Below are 7,562 nucleotides of genomic sequence, written 5' to 3' on the forward strand. Positions count from 1 at the left end.
ATGAAGTTCGGCTAGCGAGACTAATTATCATTTATTTGTTTTCTTAACAGGTATTTGATCCCTTTCTGCAACTGCCACCTGTTTGAGACACCGGCGGATGGATTCTTCAGCAGACACCTGCAGCTTCGTGTCAACAACTGGAGCACGATCACCATATTATGGGACGATCGCCAAGGGCCCACATGCCCTTACGCTGTACTAGTGGCTAGAAGTAACATAACAAACTTTAGGCTGGACTAGTGCTTAGTTGATGGAACAGCCTTGCAGTTCACCGTGCTTCCAAAGTGATTCTTTTTACGAAAATGAACACCCTGTGTGCCATAATGGAACAGCGCGTGACTCAAGATGAAACGGAACAGTTATTGCGGATACAGATAAAAGAAAATAAATGGCTTCCGGAGTTCATATGAATATTCTCTAAACATTTGATGCCAAATAAATGTACTTTACCAAATGTACCGTGTTGCTGTTTCATTGTAAAGTACAGTTTCATATTCCGAATTGTGGCGCGCTGTGTTGTGAGTTGATCTGTGTTGGTTTTCCGGGTTCTGTGTGGAGTCGCGCAGAAGACGACTGGGCGCGTTTGCCTACGCAGCACAGTAACGTCACGGGGAGAGGCGGGGAATATGAATGTTTTGATAATGTCAGGCTCAGGGGCGGGGGAATTGATTTAGTGCCGCAAAAGCAGGTCAGCCAGGGCGATCGGGGAAAAGATAGGATTATCAGAAAATGGCGGCTCCCAGGTGCTTGTTTTCGCGTGCGTTTAATGGACGAAAACTCGGGTAAGGTCCATAGGTAAGTTTTCTAAAATCGAGCCACTTAGCCTTAAAAAAACATGGCCGACCAATAGGGACAATAACATTTTTTACTAGAGTATGCCTTTAAAGAAGAGATAAATCAATGGTGGTGCAAAGTCAGTGAAAAATACATCATGCTTGTCATAGTAGAAACAAGATCGTTGACTGGTTCTTCCTTACCCGACCATTGATAGATAAACACATCAAGTTGAAGTTCAGAAAAATAAAACAGGAGCTCCTGGAGGGTTCACAACACTAATCCAGAGGAAGGTGCTTGAGCTTCCCTATGGCACACCATTAGTAGTAAAACCAGCATAATGCAAGCTCCAGTTTCCCAGTGTTTGGCATCATTCAACGTTTCCAGCCAAGATCAAAGTTCAGATGCTGCTGCTTCCTGTGATGTCATTGAATTTAAATAGTGAGTGATGGCAATAACCCTTTTCCAATTAAATTTTGCCACATCAACGTCCCTGAAAATAGAGAAAGGCGTGCAACCCAGAACCGCTGTACTGTTCAATAGAGTAAGGGCTTCACCGTGATCATCTGCATCTGTCATCACAAGATTATCAAGGTCTTTTTCTTGAAGAAATTAGGTCCAGAAAGCCGACCTCCCCCACAGACTATTCAGACACCTTGCGCTTGTGGCTTTGTTATAGGCCCGAATCCATTGGTAAAAGGTTGCACAGGTACAATGTGCAATATCAGTTCCTATTCAACAATGTTCAAGAAAATTACCATTTGGAGCCCCTGATGAGGATCGAACGCACGACCCCTGGTTTACAAGACCAGTGCTCTGCCACTGAGCTACAGAGCCCCTCTAGTTATGATGCATAACAGCAACACAATGAGCACACAACATGATGTTTACTGGGTAGAAATATTTGAAGGGTGTGTGAAAATGTATGTATATGATTGTGATTTGACCTGTTTTTTTCTGGGCGATTTTTTGAGGAGCAGCTAATTTGTGCGTATTCAGCGCAATTTTAGGGTGACTAATGAGGAGATGTGATACGTGAAAGTTGAAAAAAACATGTACATGGCAGCAGAGAGACAATATGGATATTACCTTTGCTTTTTTAAATTTCTATCCGGATTCTGGCTCAAAGGGTAGTGTAGAGATGTGTCCTTGGAATGTTGGGGCACGCGAGCCAATCTTCTTGTATTCGTTCGGAGCTTGGTTCGCGTGACCCAGTTAACCGTTGGAGGATTTGAGGAGTGGATGGGCACGGCGGGCCCCTGTTGAAATAAACTTACTTTTACCACTCAAAGTGCCTCGCGTCCTCTTTACATTGGCGACGTGGATTAGGGGGCCCGCCACGGCACACAGACGGTCCGCATTCCGCGGCGAGTGAGCAGCCGAACCGCCACAAGCAGCCGCAGCGCCACCCGAGCCCCTCCCTCTGGGGCCTCGCCAGCACGGACTGCTGACGGCCCGGGGCGGTGAGGAGCGGCCGCGCTGCTGTAGCCGCCGGAGCCGCTTTAGGAAGCCACGCAGGGCTGTGGATTCAGCCGCGGTCTCCTGCCCGCACATCCAAGATAGAGGTGAGGAGGAGGAGTGACAAGGGAGGCAGGGGCAGACACAGGGTGGCGGCTCAAGAGCAGTGGTGCATCCGCCCAGCACGAAGGGAATACAAGCCCAACCGGCCCAGAAAAAAAAAAAGTTGAAGGTTTGAAGCCAGGGAGCTTTAAGCGGGCATTGACATGGGCATGAACATGAAAGGAAGTGCATAGAAGAATGGTGCCGTGAACTATTGTCAGCATTGCCAACAAGCTAACCTGAAGAGAAGGCAATTGCCAGTAAATTGCAAAGTGGTCAAGTGGGAAAAAACTGACAAGAAAATTCAAAACTAGCTGGGTGGAGCAGGTGACATTTTCTGTCCATCATGGCTGCAGCTAGTATGGCCCCACCCCCGCCCTTCTTATCTGAACCAGGAGCACCGCCCATAAGGTCGGACAGGTGGAAGAAGATTTTTGACACCTACCTGGTGGCAATTGGGGGCGACAAATTTGCTGCAGGAAGGAAAGAAGCGATTCTCCTGCACAACCTGGGCACTGAAGGCCATAGTGTCTATGATGGTTTGCCTCAACCCCCACTGGAGGGGCAAGGTGATATGGACCAGTACAATATAGCTGAAAGAAAACTGGAAATACACTTTGAAGCAAAAAAGAACACAACATTTAAAAGGCACAAATTCTTTCAGAGAGTTCAAGATCCACAGGAGCCAGTGGAAAACTTTGTGGCAGCGCTAAGATCCTTAAGTCACACCTGTGAGTTCGGAGTGCTGACTGGCTCATTGATACGAGATCAAGTAGTACGTTGCACCAGCAACATGAAGATACAGGAGAGGTTGTTGACCAAGGATGTATCTCTGGAAGTAGCAATTGAGATTGCCAGGAGCATGGAACAGACCCATAAATACATGTCCACGATGAAAGGTGAAAAACCAGAGGGTGAAGTAGCGTTCAAGAAAATGAATTTGAGTAGAGAAGTCAAATGCTACAAATGTGGCAGCAATTGCCATATCTCTACAAGCACGTTCTGTCCTGCAAAGAACATTTTCTGCTTGAAGTGCAAGAAGAAAGGACATTTCGCCAGGGTGTGTAGAGAATCAGGGCAAGTGAAGTACATAGGGTCAGGTGCAAGAATCCCAGAGCAGGAAGAAAACACGGATGTTGCTCAACTGACTCAGGCCAAACACGTGCTGGAAGTCTCAGAAGTGTCAGGCAAACGTAGTGCTCCTACCGATGTATTTATGATGAACGGGAGAGTGGTGGCGTTGAAAGTGGATAGTTGCTCTCCATGGACTCTGATTTCGAGGAAGACATATGAAGTCTGTTCGCAAAGAAAAGTGGGCAAATTGAAGGAGCACGGCATAGAGCCATATGCCTATGGAAATGTGAAGATAGACGTGTTAGGCAAATTCCAAGCAGTGATTAAGTATAAAGGCAGGAGTTGTGATTCAGAAGTATTTGTCACACAGGAAGGCTCGTCTTTCTTAGGCTGGGAGGAACAGCGCAAACTCGGGATCAGGATACAAGCAAGTGCCGAAGAGCCAGTTTCATTGGCTGAGATTCGTGACAAGTGGGAGGAGGAGTTCCCGACAGTTTTAAAGGGAGAATTGGGGATGGTAAGAGATTTTGAACATGAGATTCGCTTAAAAGCAGGAGCAGTCCCCAAGGTGTCTAAGGTGAGGCCGATACCTCATAACCTGAGAGAGAGACTAAAAACTGAGATTGAGTCCTTATTACAGAAAGGAATTATTGAAGAAAGTGAGAGTTCAGAATGGCTATCGCCAGTCGTCGTGGCAGCCAAGGCAAATGGTGATATAAGACTTTGCGTTGATATGAGGGACATCAACAGGAACATTCTTGTGGACAGGCACCCTTTGCCGATAATCAGTGACAAGTTGTCAACCCTCGATAAGGCCAGAGAATTCTCTGTGATTGACCTTTCTCAGGCTTATCACCAGATTCCCTTGAAGGAAGAATGCCAGCATTTGACGGCGTTCATTACAGTTTTTGGAACTTTCAAGTATAGAAGGATGCCATTCGGTCTTGCCTCTGCAGCGGCAGTATTTCAGAGAGTCATGGAGAAAGATATGGAGGGTGTGAGGAATGTTGTAGTGTTCCAAGATGATATGCTTGTGTTTGCGAATTCTAAGTCTGAACATGATGAGGTTTTAAGGCAAGTGTTGGGAAGGTTGTCGAAAGCCGGTATGAATGTGAGAAGGGACAAGTGTAAGATTGCGGTGGGGAAAGTGGAGTATCTCGGGCATGAGATCGATGAACTGGGTGTGAGACCAAAAAAGTGTTTGGTAGAAGCTGTGGAAAAAGCCCCTGTGCCGACGGACAAGGACCAAATGAGGTCTTTTTTAGGCCTTGCAGAATATTACCATTGTTTTGTGAAAGATTTTGCTATAGTGTCGGCCCCAATAAGAATGATACTTAAAAAGGGGTCGAGATTTGAGTGGTCTCCGGAGTGTGGAAAGGCATTTTAAAGTATCAAAGAAGCAATTAGTAAAGCACCCTCTATTGGGAGGTTTAATCCCATGGATAAAACAGTTCTGATTGTAGATGCTAGCTTGATGGGGTTGGGAGCCACATCGGTACCATTGGATAAAGGGAATAATGAGAGAGTTATTGCCTTTGCCTCAAGAGCGTTGAGGGGGGCGGAGTCCAAATATTCAGTGATCGAGAGAGAGACTTTGGCCATGTTTTGGGCTGTGGCGCATTTTAAATTTTTCTTGTGGGGCAGGCGATTTGTAGTTCGCTCTGATCATAAGCCATTAGTACAGTTGTTTGAGAGTGGAAGGTGGGCTTTAGGTTCCCCAAGGATAAGCAGGTGGGGTTTGTGTCTTCAAGGGTATAATTTTGACCTGAGTTTTCTGCCTGGGAAGAAGAATGTGGTAGCAGATTGTCTATCGAGGTTGCCTTTAAGTGAAACAGACATGGTGGAGGATGAGACAGTGGAAGAATCGGTGGTAGCTGAAATTAATGAGGCAGTGGCTCAAGAAAAGTGGTTGCAGGGAGAAGATTCTGATGAAGAGCTCAAGCTGATCAAAGAATGGACGGTGAAGGGATGGCCCCACAAGAATAGTTTGGATAGGAGATTTGACATATGGTGGGAAGTCAAGGAGGAGTTGAACATAAGTGAAGGCAGATTGAGGAGAGGACGATGTGTTGTACCTCCAGTGGCGATCAGGCAGACTCTTTTGCAACTGGCTCATGAGGGTCACCCAGGGGAAGGTGCGATGAAGAGAAAACTCCGACAGAATTTCTGGTGGCCGCGCATTGACAAAATAATGTAAAGAGGACGGGAGGCACTTTGAGTGGTAAAAGTAAGTTTATTTCAACAGGGGCCCGCCGTGCCCATCCACTCCTCAAAGCCTCCAACGATTAACTGGGTCACGCAAACCAAGCTCTGAAAGAATACAAGGAGATTGGCTCGCGTGCCCCAACATTCCAAGGACACATCTCTACACACCTCCCTCCTTAATGAAAACAAGCATCATTTTCAATAAAATTTTTGTGAAGCTAAAATTAACATCACTACTTTAAACATGAAATAGAGAATAATCACATATGAGAATATTTGCATAAATATAACTCCTACGCTTGTATCAACATAAATACAACCGTAGACAAACAACCTTTGTCAACACCAAAACAATTAACAATTAAATCACAGATGTAACACATTCTTTAAAATGTTTCACTAAGATGCATAGTCTTTCAATAAGATGCATAGTCTTTCATCCACACCGGTTTAGACCTGGATCTCTGAAAACTACCGGAACTGTCATTAGCACCTCCACCTTGGGCACTCTCACTCCCACTTTGAACACTTCCACCGGAACTGTCATGAGCACCTCCACCTTGGGCACTCTCACTCCCACCTTGAACACTTCCACCCTCTTCATCTCTTTTCTTTTTTCTGTCATTATTAAACTCATTTGTCTCCACTCTCCTATCCACGCCATATGCTTTCGCAATTTTCCTTTTAGACCAGACCTCTCCTCCTTCTAATATAACCACACTCTTCCTTACTGCAGACATTCTTTTTGGACCCATAAACTTGCTGTCCAAACATTTGTTCACCAGTCTCGGATTCTTTATATATATCATATCTCCTACCTTCCACTCACGCTCCTTCACTTTCTCACGAGCATCAAAACACAATTTGTTTCTCTCCTGGCTCTCCCTGATACATTTCATTATCTGTTCTCTATCCACTTGAACTACTCCCGCTACTCCCAACCACCCTGGACACAATTTAGTTCCTGGTTCCCTTCCCTTAAGAGAAACAAATGGTGATATCTTTGTCACTGAATGCGGAGTAGTGAGATAATTCCATGTCATTATCTCTAACATCTGCTTCCATGGCTGCCTTACCCTCATGGCTAATTGCAAGCCTTCTTTCAAAAAACGGTTTACTCTCTCCACTAGGCCATTGGCCCTTGGGTGATATAACGCAGTTCTAACATGTCTAATGCCATAACTGCTGAGAAATGTCTTCATTGCCAACGAGACAAATTGAACACCGGTATCCGAAACAAGTTCAGTGGGCACTCCCTCTCTAAGGAACATTTTCTCTAAAAATGCAATGAGCTCACTAGCTGTGACCTCGCTTACTGCTTCCCATTCAATCCATTTCGTGTGGAAATCCACCAGCACAAACAGAAACTTCAATCCATCTCCCAAACCCCTGATGGGTCCCATAATATCCACAGCAACCTTAGACCACGGCTGCTCTGGCACCTTGTTAAAACTTAACGGGGTTTCCCTCGTCACCTTAGTTTTGTCACTCATTTGACACTCCATGCAGTCCTTCACCCACCTTTCTGCCATTTTGTCAATGCGTGGCCACCAGAAATTCTGTTGGAGTTTTCTCTTCATCGCACCTTCCCCTGGGTGACCCTCATGAGCCAGTTGCAAAAGAGTCTGCCTGATCGTCACTGGAGGTACAACACATCGTCCTCTCCTCAATCTGCCTTCACTTATGTTCAACTCCTCCTTGACTTCCCACCATATGTCAAATCTCCTATGCAAACTATTCTTGTGGGGCCATCCCTTCACCGTCCATTCTTTGATCAACTTGAGCTCTTCATCAGAATCTTCTCCCTGCAACCACTTTTCTTGAGCCACTGCCTCATTAGTTTCAGCTACCACCGATTCTTCCACTGTCTCATCCTCCACCATGTCTGTTTCACTTAAAGGCAACCTCGATAGACAATCTGCTACCACATTCTTCTTCCCAGGCAGAAA

General features: G+C 45.7%; 1 non-coding gene across 1 annotated transcript; it reads right to left on the bottom strand.

The window, feature by feature from the left end:
* Window positions 1–1,539: 1,539 nt before the first annotated feature.
* TRNAT-UGU (transfer RNA threonine (anticodon UGU)) lies at window positions 1,540–1,611 on the bottom strand. Its single transcript has one exon. It is a non-coding gene; the product is annotated as a tRNA-Thr (tRNA).
* Between the last annotated feature and the right edge of the window lie 5,951 nt (window positions 1,612–7,562).

This window comes from Ambystoma mexicanum, unplaced genomic scaffold (assembly GCF_040938575.1).
Source record: "Ambystoma mexicanum isolate Mex_15411 unplaced genomic scaffold, UKY_AmexF1_1 Mex_scaf46, whole genome shotgun sequence".
Classification (NCBI taxonomy): Eukaryota; Metazoa; Chordata; class Amphibia; order Caudata; family Ambystomatidae; genus Ambystoma; species Ambystoma mexicanum.